Here is an 18,184-nt window from a genome sequence, read left to right on the forward strand (position 1 = left end):
AAGTTATAGAACAACCATCATTGAGAACGACCTGAAGTCTAGCTGAACGGAATTCCTATAACTAAGGATATAAAGAAGAAGCCATGTCAAGACTGGTAGTAGGAGGGGTGGAGATGCTGAATGGGCAGGTTCCACACCCGTGTTGTGGTGATTTAGAATTGGGAGGGATATCTTGGCCGCAGAGGTCCCCTCTGAATAGCAAGGGGGCCCCACACTAGGTTCCCCAGACCAGGACGTGAGTGCTGGGAAGAGGAGTTCCCCTAACACCTGGCTGTGCAAACCAGTAGAGATTGCATCTGAGAAGGACAGGGGGCTGCTGGAAAATGAGGTGAACCTCTTAAGGGGAGTGTGCACAGACCCTCTAGTGCACAAACTCACTTACTCTGAATTCCAGTGCAGGGGTAACAGCTCCAAAAGTGTAAAGGGCATATGGAGAGGGACTACATTGACTAACGTCAGGGTGAAGGCTAGAAAGGTAGGAGTCAAAGCATCTCTCTCTGGGGATGGAAGCCCTGTCAGGCACCAGTGCTTCTTTGTTGAACCTTCCTCCCACTCAGCTCACAGGCACCATGGGCACCAAATCTGAGCTCTCTATTTACCTCCCTAACACTGTTTGCCTTACCTTATTGATTTCCAGAATCCTGTCCCACCCAACTCACCCATCTGGCCAGAGACTCTTCCAGCATCTCCTCCATACAAGCAGCCTGCCTCAGCTTGTGCTGAGATGTTCCCAAAATTTGGCATGAAGAGCAGTCAGGCTAGGCCTGAAATGTGGCTTCAACTAAGCGGCAACAAGCCTGGCACAGGTGACGACTGACTTCAGCTCACATCATAATGCTCATCAAAAGGGCCCAAGCCCAACACAAATGACAGCCAACCTCAGTTCACAGGGTACCCTCTCCCAAATGCCTGTAAGCCCAGCACCGTGGCAACCACCCACAGATCACTTTGTAGCTCCTACCATGTGACCCCAAGCTGGGCACAAGTGGCAACTGATATTAGCCTGCACTGGCAACTCTCCCAAGAGACTCCAGAACCAACACACCTAGTGGCCAGCTTAGGATAATAATAGAGCACCACCTACACAACTTTATAAACAACACACCCAAAAGGCAGACTTGATAGTTACAGAGCCTCTCTAAAGCCACTCCTGTTCCTATGGTTAGCTCCTGCACAACAGTTTATCCACTGTAGTTACAGCTAGTCAGTCTGAGAGGCAACCTCACCCACAGATGTCCCCAAAGCAATCAAAGCCCAACTACAACAGATGGACACACAAAACCCACACAAAGACACCACAAGAACACTTGTCTCAGAATACTTGTCTCACCAGGGAGACTGCCATGTGATGGCCCCAAGCCTGCCATGAGCAGCAGTCAGGTTAGGCCTGAAATGTGGCTTCAACTAAGTGGCAACAAGCCTGGCACAGGTGACGACTGACCTCAGCTCACATCATAATGCTCACCAAAAGGGCCCAAGCCCAACGCAAATGACAGCCAGCCTCAGTTCACAGGGTACCCTCTCCCAAATGCCTGTAAACCCACAGAACATATTGTACATAAGGTCACTTTGTGAAGAGCAGGACATGTAGCAAATTTATCTAATATATAGAAACAAACACAGGGAATCTGGAAAAATGAAGAGACAAAGAAACAGGATCCAAAAGAAGAAGAAGACAAAATACCATAAAAAGAATTAAACAAAATAAAGACAAGCAGTATAATAGACACATAGTTTAAAATGGTGGTAATAAGGATGAACAATGAACTTCGGGGAATAACAGATGAACTCAGTGAGAGCTTTAACAATGAGACAGAAAACATTAAGAAGGAGATAGAAAACATACACACAAAATCAGTCAGAAATGAAGAAACCAATAACTGAATTGTGAAAACTATACTAGAACGTATCAACAACAGATTATAAGAAACAGACGACTGAATGAGTGATCTAGAAGACAAAGGAGTAGAAAACACCCAATTGGAACAGCAAAAGGATTTTTAAAAATGAAGATAGTTTAGGGGACCTCTGAGACACATCAAACATCCCAACGTCTGCATCACAGAGGTACCAGAAGAAGAGCAAGGGATTGAAAACCTATTTGAAGAAGTAATGATTGAAAACTTCCCTAACCTGGTGAAGTAAATAGACATACAAGTCCAGGAAGCACAGAGAGTCCGAAACAAGATAAACCCAAAGAAGCCCACACCAAGACACATCATACTTAAAATGCAAAGGTTAAATACAAAGAGAGAATCTTAAAAGCAGCAAGAGAGAAGCAGTTATTTATGTACAAGTGAGCTCCCATAAGATTATCAGCTGATTTCTCAACAACAACAACAACAAAATTGCAGTCCAGAAGGGCATATCACTAAATATACAGAATAATGAAATGCAAAGACATACAAACAAGATTACTCTACCCAGCAAGGCTATCATTTAGAGTTGAAGAAAAACTAAGAGTTTCCCAGAAAAGAAAAGCTAAAGGAGTTCATCACCACTAAACCAGTATTACAAAATATGTTACAAGGACTTTTTTAAGGAGAAAAGAAAAGATAAAAAATCTGAATAAAAAAATATAGGAAAGAAAAATATTCTCACTGACAAAGGCAATGACTTAGTAAAAGCAATGGATCAATCAACTATAAAGCTAACAAGGTGAAAAGACAAAAGTAGGAAGAGTATGTGTAATTACAACAATAAATTAGACACACACAAAGGAAGTAAAAAATAATGACAAAAAACATAAAAGTAGAAGGCATCAGTAAAAATTGTAGTGACTAGAATACGTTTGAACTTAAGTGACCATCAACTTAAAATAGAGTGCTATAAACAGAGCTTGGTATATATGAAGCACATGGCAACCATATGTCAAAAATCTTGGTAATACATATATCAGACAAAATAGACTTTCAAAAAAAGGCTGTAGCAAAAGACAAAGAAAGGCATTTTATAATGATAAAGGGATCAATCCAATAAGAGGATTTAACCCTTGCTAACATCTACATACCCAATGTAGGAGCACCTAAGTATATAAACCAAATACCGATGGACAGAAAGGGGAAGATTGGCGAGAATACAGTAATAATAGGAGACTTTAACACCCCATTGACATCAGTGGTTAGAGATTTTTCCAGAAACAAAATCAATAAGGAAACAGTGGCCATAAATGATAAATTAGACCAGGTGGACTTAATTGATATTTTTAGGACATTTACCCAAAGCAGAAAAAGACACATTATTTTCAAGTGCACGTGGAACACTTTCCTGGATAGAAACATGTTAGACCACAAACATTTGTTCAATCATAACCTCCAATCACAATGGGAAGAAACTAGAAATCAGTTACAAGAAAGATAATAAAAACACACAATATGTGGTGGCTAAATAAAATGCTACTGAACAATGAATGGATTAACAGTGGGATCATGGGAGAAAGCAAAAGATACCTTGAAATAAATTATAATGAAAACACAATGACCAAAAGTCTATGCTGCCAAAGCAGTTATAAGAGGGAAATTTGTAGCACTACAGTCCTGACTACAGAAACAAGAACCATCTCTGATAAATAATCTAAACTTATACTTAAGAAGCTAGAAAAATAAGAAAGACAAAGCCTGAAGTGAGTAAAAGGAAGGAAATAATAAAGATCAGAGTGGAATTAAGCAAAATAGAATCTGAAAAATCATAGAAAATATCAGGGAAACTAAGCACTGGTTCTTTGAAAATATAAACACAATTGATAAACCTTTCACCAGACTCATCAAGAAAAAAAGAGAGGGCCCAAATAAATTAGATCAGAAACAAAAGAAGAGTAATGACAACCAACACCACAGACATACAAAGAATCATAACAAAATACTATGAACAACTACATGCCAATAAATTAGATAACCTAGAAGAAATCGATAAATTCCTAGAAACATACATTCTTCCAAAACTGAACAGAAAAGAACAGAAAATCTGAACAGATTGAAAAATAATAACTAAATTAAATAAGTAATAAAAAAATCTCACAACAAAAAATGTCCTGGACCAGAGGGTTTTACAGGTAAATTTTACCAAACATTCAAAGATAAATTAATGCCTGTCTTTCTCAAACAATTCCAAAAATCGAAGAGGAAGAAATGCCCTCAAATTCATTTTATGAGACCAGCATCACCCTGATAACAGAACCAAACAAAGACACTACAAAAAAAGAAAAGTATAGGTCAATATCCCTGATGAACATAAATGCGAAAATTCTCAACAAAATATTAGCGAATTCAGCAATACAATAAAAAGATTATAAAGATTGATTAAGTCAGATTTATCCCCAGGATACAAGGTTATTTCAATAATTCCATATCAATTAATGTGATACACCACATAAACAAAACAAAGGATAACAATCATATGACCATATCAATAGATGTAGGAAAAACATTTTACAAAAATCTGACATCTATTTATGGTGATAACTCTCAGCAAATGATGAGAGAAGGAACATACCTTAAAATAATAAAGGCCATGTATGATGATCCCACAGCTATCATCATATACAATGGTGAAAACCTGAAAGCTTTTCTTTAATATCAGGAATGAGACAAAGATGTCCACTTTCACCACTTTTATTCAACATAGTATTGGAAGTCCTAGCTACAGCAATCAGACAAGAAAAATAAATAAAAAAGTTTATAGCACAGAAATGGCAGCATGACGAGTGCTTTTTGAAATTTCCCCTAGAAGATATAACAAATTGAACAACTATAATTCAACAAAGGATTCCTTGCGCAGCACACAGGAACAGTTAAGAGACCCAGAAATTGAGTCATCTGAAAGTGGGCGAATTGGATGAGCAGGGGAAGCAGGAATGGAAAAGTGCAGAGATATGGGCCTTGGGCCACAGGACACAGATCTAAGCTTGCTGCAGTCTGGAGCAGTTGTAGGAGAGGGAAGAATCCAGGCTATGAGTGCACACCCTAGGCCTACAGCCCTGCCTGAGGAATCAGCATGTAATACCACTGAACCCAGCACTCGGGAGAGAGACCTCAGAGCAAAGATTGAACATAGAATGCTGAGAACAGTAGTTTAAGCCCTCATTGCCAGGCAGAAAATAGACACAGAGCCTGGCTGCCTCTCTAAACCCCAGAGCTTGATTCACCCCCACCCTCTCAGAGTAAGAAGTGGGCTTGAGAAGAAATGGTAACAGTGTCAAATTAAAGAACAGAATATTTACAACCCTGAGAATTGCAGCTTGCAGCCACAGACTCACAGAGCAACTAATCCTGGTGAAACGGAAAGAACCATAGGGACAAGACAACTGTGGACTGATATTTGCCATTACTCAGAGACACCTCTCACATCCCATGCTTCCCCAACTTTCTGGGCAGATCCCTGAAGTGTCAACCAGAGGACTGAGACAAAAAGGCTCTGCATTGGACTGCAGGGGGAGCACTGGGACTTCAGAAGCTCAGCTCTCTATTACCTTCCAAATCTCCCCATGGAGGTGGTTCCCTGAGACCCAGGCAACATGCTCACGGAGAAGAAGCCCACCCTCATCGCATGAGAAGCCAGAAGAGTGCAAGAGAAAATACAATGCTACAGCATGAGCGAGACTAAAAGCCTGCAACGGGAAAAAAAATAAAATATTTCACCAACACCTACTGAAAAGCAAAAGAAAGTCATCTTCATATCAACCTGCTACAGAACCCACTCCTGTAGATATCCAGGAAGACAAATAATAATTCATTAATTGCCATGAATAACCAAGATAACAAGGCAGCTCAGAAAGAAAATGAAAACTCTCTAGAAAATGAACTTAAAGGCGTGGAAATTTGTGACTTAAGTGGCAGAGAATTCAAGATTGCAGTTCTGAAAAAAACTCAATGAGATGCAAGAAAACACAGACAGACAGTTTAATGAACTCAAAAACACAATCTAAGAACAAAATGAACATAATACCAAACAGATTGAAATTAAAAAAAAACAAAAAAAACAACAAATAGAAATGAAGAATGAAATAGCCAGCTTAGGTAATAGAGCTGACCAGATGGAGGAAAGAATTAGTGACATTGAAAACAGAAATCTGGAAATGACATCAATGGAAGAAGAGAGAGACTTGAGAGATAAAAGAAATAAAAGAACTCTACAAGAACTTTCTGACTCCATCAGAAAGAGCAACATAAGAATAATGGGTGTACCAGAAGGAGAAGAAAGAAAGAATGATACAGAGAGTATATTCAAACAAATAGTTGACAAAAACTTACCAAACTTGTGGAAAAAACTGGATCCTCGAATCCAAGAAGCAAGTAGAACATCTAATTACCTCATTCCCAACAGGCCTTTTCCAAGGTACATTGTATTGAAGCTTTCAAAAATTAATGACAAAAAATAATAATAATAATTCTCAAGGCAGCCAGGGAAAACAAGATAGAAACCTACAAAGGAAAGCCCATTAGATTATGATCAGATTTTTCAGCAGAAATGCTACAAGCCAGGAGGGATTGGAATCAAATATGCAAACTATTAAAAGAGAGAAATTATGAGCCAAGAGTATTATATCCAGCAAAGATATCCTTTAGATATGAAGGAGGAATGAAGACTTTTCCAGACATACAGAAGCTGAGGAAATTTTCTGACACATGAAATGCATTACAAGAAATACTGAAGGAGTCTATTCAACCTGAAACAAAAAATCAAAAGAATACAAAACCATGAGTAGTATTATGAACAGACAGACAGAAGCAGGAAATGGCAACCCCCACAAAAAATAGGGCACTATACACTTAAGCATAACATACAGGATGACGAAGAAAAAAACATTAAAAAAAAAAAAAAGAAAAAGACAACTTGCTACTGCTATTCAGAAATCAACTCACAGTATAAGTAGGGAGAAATTGTAACAAAAACAAAATAAAAGGGGAGAGAGTAAAGATCTGAACCTACAAAGGGGAATGGAGATAAGAAGCATGCTCAAGATAAAGGACTACTGTAAACATGAAACTTTCTTTTACAAAAACTTAATGGTAAACACTCAAAACAAATTTAGAACTGAATAATATAACATAGAAAAAAAAAAAGAAACAGAGAGAAAAATCATAGAATACCACTGCACTATATTAACAGACAACAACAAAAAGGCAAAGAAACAATGAAGCCACCAAATGAACAGAAACAAAAGATAGACTGACAGGAAATCCTCATTTATCAATAATCACCCTAAATGTAAATGGACTGAACTCACCAATAAAAAGGCCAGAGTAGCAGATTGCATCAAAAAACAAAACCCAACCATATGCTGCCTTCAAGAGACGAAACTCAGCTATAAGGACAAATATAGACTCAAAGTGAAAGTGTGGAAATTGACACTCCAAACAAATTGAATTCAGAGAAAAACAAGTATATCCATACTTGTATCAGATGAAACAGACATAAGGATAAAAAAAAATGTCATAGGAGATAAAGATGGACATTTCATAATGATAAAGGGGACTGTACAGTAAGAAGACAAAACAGTCATCAATATTTCTGCCCCAGTCAGCGTGCACAGAACTAAAGAAGAAATTGACCAGAACACAATTACAGTAGGGGACCTAAATACATCATTAACAGCTATGGATAGACCATCCAAACAGAAAATAAATAAGGAAATATCAGCTCTAAAAAAACACATTAGACCAAATGGACATAATTGATATTTCTAGAGCACTTCATCCTAGAACATCAGACTATACATTGTTTTCTACTGTACATGGAACAGTCTCAAAGGTAGACCATATATTGAGACATAAAATTAACCTCAGCAAATTTAAGAAGATTGAAATCCAAATTTAAGAAGATTGAATACCAAGCATATTCTCTGATCATAAGGCTTTGAAATTGGATATCAACTGCAAAAAGAAAGCAGAAAAAACCCCAAATATGTGGAGATGAAACAACATGCTTTTAAAGAACGACTGGGTCAAAGAAAAAACAAGATGAGAGAGCAAAAGATACATGGAAATAAATGAGAATGAAAATACATTCTACCAAAATTATTGGGATGCACCAAAAGTAGTAATAACAAGGAAATTTACATCATTACAGGCCTATCTCAAGAAAGAAGAAAAATCCCAGAAAAACAACCTCACATTAAACCTTAAAGAACTAGAAAAGGAAGAACTAATGAAACCCAAAGTCAGCAGAAGGAAGGAAGTAATAAAAGAGCAGAACTAAATGAAATACAAAATAAAAAGACAACAGAAACGATTAATGCAACAGAGAGCTGGTTCTTTGAAAAGATTAATAAAATTGACAAACACTTGTCTAGACTCAAATAAACAAATCAGAAATGAAAGAGAAGTTACCACGGATGATACAGAAATATAAAGGATCATCCAACAATACTATGAAGGACTATAAGCCACCAAATTCAATAACCTAGAAATAATGGACACATTCTTAGAAACATATCGCCTTCCTAGACTGAATCACAAAGAATTGGAAAATCTAAATAGACTGATCACCAGTAAGGAAATTGAATCAGTCATCTAAAACATTACCAAAAGCAAAAGTCCAGGACCAGATGGCTTCACTAGGAATTCTACCAAACATTCAAAGAGGATCTAACACCTGTCCTACTGAAATGCTTACAAAAAATTGAAGAAGAGGCAATATTCCCTAACTCTTTTTATGAGTCCAGCATTACATGCTGATACCAAAACCTGGTAAGGATAACATAAAAAAAGAAAATTACAGATCAATATCTGATGAATACAGATGCAAAAATCCTAAACAAAATTCTAGCAACTCGAATACAACAAAGCATTGAAAAGATTATATATCACAATCAAGTGGGGTTCATGCCAGGGACACACAATGATGGTTCAACATATGCAAATCAATCAATGTGATACATCACATAAAATAAAAAATGAAAATTATATGATTACATCAACAAATGAAGAAAAAGCACTTGACAAGGTACAACATCTTAATAAAATGGATATAAAAGGAAAATACCTTTACATAATAAAGTCCATATATGACAAACCTTCAGCCAGTATCATAATTAATGGTGAAAAATTGAAGCCCTTTACTCTATGTTCAGGAACAAAACAGGGCTGTCCCCTATCACCACTGCTTTTCAACATAGTACTGGAAGTCCTAGCCAGAGCAATCAGATAAGAGAAAGAAAGAAAAAGCATCTGAATTGTAAATGAACAAGTTAAATTGTCACTTTTTGCAGATGACATGATGCTTTATATAGAAAATCCTAAAGACTCCACCAAAAATCTATTAGAAACAATAAGTGAATACAATAAAGTTGTTTGGTACAAAATCAACATACAAAAATCCACTATATTCCTATATACTAACAATGAAAACTCAGAAAAAAACAATTCCTTTTGCAACTGTAGTAAAAAGAATAAAATACCTAGGGATAAACCTAACCAAGGATGTGAAGGACCTATACACTGAAAACTATAAGACATGTTTAAAAGAAATTGAAGAAGACATAAAGAAATGGAAGGACATTCCATGTTCATGATTAGAAGAATCAACATAGTTAAAAATGGCCATGTTACCAAAAGCAATATACAGATTTAACTGAATCCCCATCAAAATCCCAATGGCATTTTTTAAAGAAATAGAACAAAAAATCATCAGATTTTTATGGAACCACAAAAGACCCCAAATAGCCAAAGCAATCCTAAGAAAATGAATAATGCTGGAGGTATCACACTCCCTGACTTCAGCTTGTACTACAGAGCAATAATAATCAAAACAATGTGGTATTGACAGAAAAACAGACACACAGAGCAATGGAATAGGATTGAAAACCCAGAAATAAACCCACATAAGTATGGTTAGATAATTTCTGACAAAGGAGCCAAAAATATACAATGGAGAAAAGAACGCTTCTTCAATAAATGGTGCTGGGAGAACTGGAAAGCCATGTGCAAAAGCATGACACTAGACTGCTATCTGTCACCATGTACCAAAATTAACTCAAAATAGATTAAAGACCTAAACATAAGACTTGGAACAATAAACTGCATAGATGAAAACATAGGTACTAAATGATAGACCTTGGTTTCGAAGAGGATTTTACGAATTTGACTTCAAAGGTAAAGGAAGTAAAAGCTAGAATAAATGAATGGGACTATATCAATCCAGAAATCTTCTACATAGCAAAAGAAACCACCTACAAAATAAATAGGCAACCAACTGAATGGGAGAAAATATTTGCAAGCAATGCCTATGATAAGGGGCTAATATCCAAAATATATAAGGAACTCATACAACTCAACAACAACAAAACAAACAATCCAATTAAAAAATGGGCAGAGGACCTGAATAGACTTTTTCCAAAGAAGCCATACAGATGGCCAACAGACATATGAAAAGATGCTCAACATAACTAATATTTAGAGAAATGGAAATAAAAAGCACAATGAGATATCACCTCACACCAGTTAGAATGGCTGTTACCAACAAGACAAATAATAAGTTTTGGACAGGCTGTGGAGAAAAAGGAACCCTCATACACTGTTGGTGGGAATGCAGACTTGTGCAGCCACTATGGAAGGCATTGTGGAGGTTCCTCAAAAATTAAGACTAGAGTTACCATATGACCCAGCAATTCCTCTCCTGGGTATATACCCTCAAAATCTGATGTATGTGCTCCGATATTCTTTGCAGCTTTATTTATGGTGGTGAAGACATGGAAACAACCAAAGTGTCCTTCAATAGATGATTGGATAAAGATGTGGTATATATTCACAATGGAATACTACTCTGCCATAAGAAAATATCAAATAGCTTCATTTGCAACAATATGGATAGATCTTGAGATTATTATGCTAAGCGAAATAAGTCAGAAAAAGTTGAGAACCATATGATTTCACTGATATGTGGGATATAAAACTGAAAACAGCAAAGGAAAAGACAAACAAATAAAGAAACGAAAACTCATAGATAGACAGTGGTTTGGTGGTTACCAGAGGGTAAGGGGCAAGAGAGGAATAGTAGAAGAGGGTAAAGGGGGTCAAATATATAGTGATGGAAGGAGGACTGACTCTGGGTGGTGAACACACAATATGATATATAGATAATGTATTACAGAACTGTACACTTGAAACCTATGTAATTTTACTCTCTGCTGTCACCCCAATAAATTTTAATTAAAAAAAAAGAATAAAGCCATCTTAATTAGAAAGAAGGAAAGCTATCATTATTTGCAAATGACTTGATGCTATACAGAGAGAAATATAAAGATTCCACCAAAAAAACTATTAGAACTAATAAGTGAATTCAGTAAAGTAACAGGATACAAAGTTAATATTCAGAAGTTATTTCAATTTTTATACACCAATAGTGAACTATCAGAAAGAGATATTAAGAAAACAATCTCATTGATAATTGCAAGAGTATGAAAAAGAATAAGATTCCTAGGAATAAATTTAACCAAGAAGGTTATAGACTTGTATGCAGAAACTGTAAGACATTGAAGAAAGAAATTTAATAAGGTAGAAACAAATGGAAACATATACTGTGCTTTTGAATAAGAACACTTAACATCATTCAAACATCCATACTATGCAAAGCAAGCTACAGATTCAATGTCAAAATAGCAATGGCTTTTTTCACAGAACTAGAACATATATGTAATTTTAAAAATTTATATGGAACCACAAGACTCCAATAGCCAAAGCAATATTGAGAAAGAAGAACAAAGTTGGAGGTATCACAGAACCTGATGTCAAACTATACTACAAACTTGTATTAATCAGAACAGCCTGGTACTGGCATAAAAACAGATACATAGATCAATGGAACAGAATAGAGTTTAGAAATAAACTCACACCTATATGGTCAATTAATCTGTGACAAAGGAGGCAAAAATATACAATAGTTAAAGACAGTCTCTTCAATAAATGATGTTAGGAAAACTGGACAGATATATGAAAAAAAAAAAATGGAACCAGTCCACTTTCTTACACTATTTACAAAAATGAACTCAAAATAGATTAAAGACTTAAATGTAAGACCCAAAACCCTAAAACTCTTAGGAGAAAATATAGGCAGTAAACTATCTGACAGTGCTGTTAGAAATATTTTTGTGTGTGTGACTTTTTGGGCAAGCGAACCAAAAGAAAAAATAAACACATGGGACTACATCAAACTATAAAGTTTTTGCACAGCTAAGGAAACCATCAAGAAAATAAAAAGATAACTTACTGAAGGGAGAAGATATTCACCAGTAATACATCTCATAAGGGGCTAATATCTAAATATATTTATAAAGAGCTTAAGAACTCATACAACTTTATACAAAAAAAAAAAAAAAAATCAGATTAAAAAAATGAGTAGATGACCTGAATAGATATTTTTCCAAAGAAGACATACAGATGGCCAAAAGACTTGAAAAGATACTCGGCATCACTAATCAGGAGGAAAACGCAAACAAAACCAAAATGAGATATCATCTCACACTTGTCAAAATGGATATCATCAAAAAAATAAGAAATAAGTGTTGGTGAGGATGTGAAGAAAAGGGAACCCTTGTGCACTGTTGATGGGACTGCAAACTGGTGCAGACACTTTGGAAGACAGTATGGAGGTTCCTCAAAAGCTAAAGCCCAGCAATTCCATTCTGGGTATTTATCCAAAGAAAAGGACAACACTGAAAGGATATATGCACACCCAGTTTCATTGCAGCATTATTTACAATAATCAAGATATAGAAGCAACTCAGGTATCCATTGGTAGATGAATGGATAAAAAAGATGTATACACACACACACAGACACACACACACACACACACACACACAACACACACTATGGAATATTATGCAACAATAAAATTTTTTTAAAGAAAAGAATGGGTTCTGATCAGGATGTTGTAGACTCTTCATTGGCTCCACTCAGCATAAACCTGAGATAAGCTCCAAGCTAATCATGTAATATGAATAGTAGAGGCAGGCAGGGGCTGCAGTTAACTGCTCTCGCACCTCAGTTTGCCACCATACTGCTTGCCAGAGGATTTATGACACTGAAAAGGAAAAAAAAAAGTATAATATTTAATATTCAGACAGAATGTAAAAATTAAAGAGAGAGAGAGAGAGAGAACTTTCTACTTTAAAAATAGTTCTAGAAAACCCAAATGGCATGGCTGAAATATTTTGAAATATACTATTTTCCTCACATGAACAACAACAAGAGAACAAAAATTGTGAAGGTAACAGAGCAAGAGTTAATGGTGGCGTCACTGACCTTGAACTGCATTTTTCAAACCACCTGGGTTCCCCACAGATATCTTGTGTTATGAGATATCATTTCAATGGCCACCATGATACATGACCTGTGCTTTCTTCTTTCAATCATCTTTTTTATTCTTATTCTCTTAATTCCTCATCTAGCCCATCATGTTTTACTGTTTGGTCTCTGTTCTTTTCCCAGATTCTTTCTCCTGCTGAACATACCTACTCACTCATATTTAACTAGTTATACCTTTGTTAGCTTTATGTCTGACTCTGCTCTCATTTTCAAATTATTACCTTTTATATCTTCTACTGCTCAATGGATATTTCTACCTAAAATTTTGCTATTATCTCAAAACAAACAAATCTATGATTAATTTATCATCCCCTCCTTCCCAGTCCTGGCTTCTTCTCTGATTTCTATTAATGATTTCATCATATTTCCAGGTTCTCAGCCTCAAAATGAATAAACAAAAACTTTGGCTTAGTCTTCTCTGTCTCTTATCATCAGTCATTACTTCCTATTAGTGCTTCTTTGGGTCTTTTCTTCCGTTTCTTCCCCTTTCAAACTGCCAACCTACATTTCATCTGATAACTGAGTTACTAAGTTGAACGATATAAAATTGCCACTTTTTTTTGCTCAACAGTGTCACTGATGGCAATTTCAAATGGTTCATTTTAATATAGTAGCCATTCAGAGCTGTCTACCTGGATTTATGGGAAATTAATGAAGTTTAGATTCCGGTCCTTTAGAAAACAGCTCAACCTTGTCTTAACTCTCAATTTCTGAAGCATTTTCTGGTGTTCTGGAGTGCATATAAAAATCTTGGCTTTCCAGTTTTGCCCACGTAATTCAGGCATTTCTGTGGCCATATATCACACCCACCCCCCAACACACCTACCCCTAGATGTAGGGCAGCAGGCCCTGAGAATATATTTCAATACACTGCTTCAAATGTTGTTTGCGAGTAGCAATGGAATAAATTTTTAATCAGTCAGCCAGGGTTTCAATGCCTGTCCTTTGCTTATTTGCTTCTGCCAGAAAGGATATATTATACAGGGAGGGCATATGACTCTGTTTTGTCCTCTGCTCTGACACAGTAGGTTGGCCTTCATGGCACAGCTTAAGGCCCATCTGTTCAATCAAGCTTTTGCCCTGTTGACATGGAAGAATCATCCAGGTGAGGGGGTCCCTTAGATTATTATATTCTTCTCTCTGCACATGAAATAAGAAACCCTTGGCACTGAAGACTTCTTCAAGTTACCTAAATGAAAAAATGCATAAACAATATTTTCTGTAGCAATTATATTCGCTCCAAAAACTTCCTTCTCGAATCCTTTGTGAAACAAGTCAACATATAAATATATGGATGAATAATACATTTAAAATATTCCAAATGGTAGCTTTAAAAATACTGTCTGCTTTGAAAGCAAGACATTTTATATTTAAAACAAGCATTTCTATTCTCATTACATTGAAAAGATGAGTATGAAGTTCTGCCTAAATATTTTAAGGTTTTTTTCAAACATAGACATTAGTAGAGAGACTAGTATAATGAACCCCCATGTATCCATCATCTAGCTTCTACAGTTATCAACACTTTGCCAATCATATTTCATCTATCCCACATATTTTTATTGGAATATTCTGAAGCACACTAATCCATTTAACCTGTAAATATTTTAGTATTTGTATCCAGATGATAAAAATCATGTAAAAAATATAACCACCATGCCATTTTCACACTAAAAGTTTAATAGCAATTATTCATTTTGTGGAAATGCCCAGTTAACATTCAAATTTCTCTGATTATCCTCATGTTTCACATACTGCAAATAGTACATTTCTAAAGCTTCTTTTATTTGTTAGCAATGTTCCCCACTCTTTTTTTTTCTTTGAAAACCATTGATTCATCATTTATCCAGCAGTACTTCCCACACTCTGAATTTGATTAATGACTCTATATAGTGATGATCACCTTATTATTCTATCACGCATATTTTCTATAAACTGGTCTAGATTTTTTTTGGGACTCAGTTTTATTTTTTTTAAGCAAGAATATTTTGTAAGTGATGCTGTAGATTTTCTATTTCCTCATATCAGGAGGCATACAAGGTCTGACAATTAAATTTGCGAACTTGTTGCAACAATGTTGCTTTTTTTTTCTTTTCTTTTTTTTCTTTTTTTACATCAGAGGGATTACTCATTATGAATTTCTACCAACAGGACAAACAGTTAACCAAGTTTCTTATTTAAAAGTGCTGAAAAGGCTGCGTAAAAAAGTTAGACGACCTGATCTTTTTGCCAGCAATTCATGGCTCTTGCATCACAACAACGTACTAGCTCACACGACACCGTCTGTGAGGGGGTTTTTAGCCAGTAAACAAACAGCTGTGTTGGAACACCCTCCCTACTCACCTGATCTGGCCCCCAAAGACTTATTTCTTTACCTGAAGGTAAAGGAAATATTGAAAGGAAAACATTTTAATGACATTCAGAACATCAAGGCTAATACAGCGATAGCTCTGATGGCCATTTCAGAAGAGTTCCAAAATTGTTTTGAAGGGTGGACTAGACACTGGCATCAGTGCATAGCCTCCAAAGGGGGTACTTTGAGTGTGACCGTAGTGATATTCAGCAATGAAGTCTGCAGCACTTTTTCTAGGATGAGTTCACGAACTTAATTGTCCAACCTCATATAATATCTGGTTGTCCTATTTAGTTTTGCTAAAATTAACCGGAGGAAATGTCAAGACCTCCAAGACCATCAAGACTTTTCAAAGAAAGTTTGAACTCTGTACCTGATGAACTGTACCTCTCCATTCAACAGATATTTCCAAAAAATAAACTTCAGAGCCCTGTGCTCAACACTCAAGGACAATTGAGAAGTTTCAGTCCAACATAGAGCATTTTCCTTCAAGACATTTATAACTCCACGAGAAAGGTAGAGAGACAAAGATATACATGAGACTGAACAAATAACATTGTAAGCCTTACAAGCAGTACAAACAAGGTACCACATAATTAATAGGAAACTTTTACAGATGCTATTTGGTGTAGAATTAAAAAATGGGAGAATAAAATGTGTTCAGGCAGTTTTCCCTGATGAAGTGCCTCTGAGCTGGATTTGAAGGATTTGTAGGATTTACCAGCAGAAAGAAGGAAAGAGGCATGGTACATAAAATGACCTATCTAAAGACCAGTGGGAGAGAAAACACTGGGGTTCTGGGCACAGTACACTAGTAGTTTGTTCCAGTAATACCACTTTCTCATTAACTCTGTATCTGAATAAGTACCTTTGTAAAAAGGGGCTCAGCAGGCATCTATAATGACTATAGCTGTCTGAGTCAAATATATTTGGTGTCAGGGTCACATGCTTTAGAGGGTGGGCTGTGGGTGACCTCATTTAGAACATTGGTTTTCAAACTTAGTAAGCTTGTTAAAAGTGTAGACTCCCAGCTTTTCAACCAGAGATTCTCGTGTCTGGGTGAAGTCCAGGAATTTGCACTTTTTACAAGAGAGTGTGATGCAGGTAGTTCAAAAACTACATTTTGAGCAACACTACCTAGGAGAATGAATGTCCAGGGTAATAGCAGACAGTCTCCTGTAGGGAATCACAGGAATTTTCTGAGCCTGCTTTAGTGGTGATAATGATATTAGCATTTACATGCAAGGAGCCCTGGAGGTAGGCACTGTTAGTATTCCCATTTTAGAAATGAGGAAACTGAGGCTTAAAGGAGATAAAATCACATAGCAATAGGAGAAACGAAAATTTAAATCTAGGTGTATTTAATTTCAGAAATGTTAAGATGGGGGATTTTAATGGTGGCACTAAATTTCTGTTTAGATCTCTGGCATAATTTGATTTAACAAGTGTAATTTAGCTTGGGATTTTTTGAAAGCTTTCTTTTCTTCCTTTGCCTCTTAATGATTCTGCTTCCTACACATTTACTATGCAGACCAGTTGCAATGTATCTATTTACATCACCCAGTGCTGTCCCTGTGACTTGGAGTGGTTTTGCATCTGTATGGGATCCACTCCTAGCTCCAATTTAAATCTACATAACATAGGAAAAGTTTGCAAAGGTTGCCATAATCGGCTTAACTGCACCTTCCCTCACCCCAAGGGACAAAGCCCAACTCAATAGAAAATTCCTCTACAGGCCGAAGCGATTTATACCTGATTAGGAAATATAAAACTTGAGACCAGGCAAAGACTCAATACAGTAGTTTCCAGCAGACTCTGCCCAGCCGACCCTTCTCTTACTTTAACAAATCTTCCTTCTATATTTCTACCTGACTCCTGAATCCTTTCACAGCCTGCGAGTGAGCAGACACAAGAAGGTGGGCTCTTAACTAAGATTCTATTTTGATCTTGAAACACACAATCAGTGACGATGTTTCTCCTCACCAAATAGCCGTATATATGCTTCTGGTACCACAGGCTTTGCTGCCACTTCTCACAAAGGATCATGTTTTAATTTACTTGTTTGCACATTAAAAAAATAAGACTCCATTATATGACAAAAACGTAAATTCTCAGGTGAAAGGTGTAAACGTGAATGAAAGTATGAGCTTGCAGTTTATTTACAGGCAATGATCTCCCCCAATTTCTCCATCTCCTGCTCATCCCCAGCAGATGTGCTAGTCTATTTTCCATTCTACTTGCAACAGGAGAAATGAGATGACTTCTGTAGGGGCTCAGCCAGTAGCCCCAAATAAGAGTTTCCAAAGATTGAACTTGCTTTTCTCACACACGGCTTTAAAGAGATGGAAATGGGGTTGAAAACTATTTTAGGAAATGAAATACAACTTTATATTTGCATAGTGTCTATAAGATACTTTATGGCATCCTAATCTGTGTGTGTGTGTGTGTGTGTGTGTGTGTTTGTGTGTGTGTGTGTGTGTGTGTGTGTGTATACAGAGGGAGCCAAAACAATGTATACACATTTTAA

Source organism: Rhinolophus sinicus, linkage group LG12 (assembly GCF_036562045.2).
Source record: "Rhinolophus sinicus isolate RSC01 linkage group LG12, ASM3656204v1, whole genome shotgun sequence".
Classification (NCBI taxonomy): Eukaryota; Metazoa; Chordata; class Mammalia; order Chiroptera; family Rhinolophidae; genus Rhinolophus; species Rhinolophus sinicus.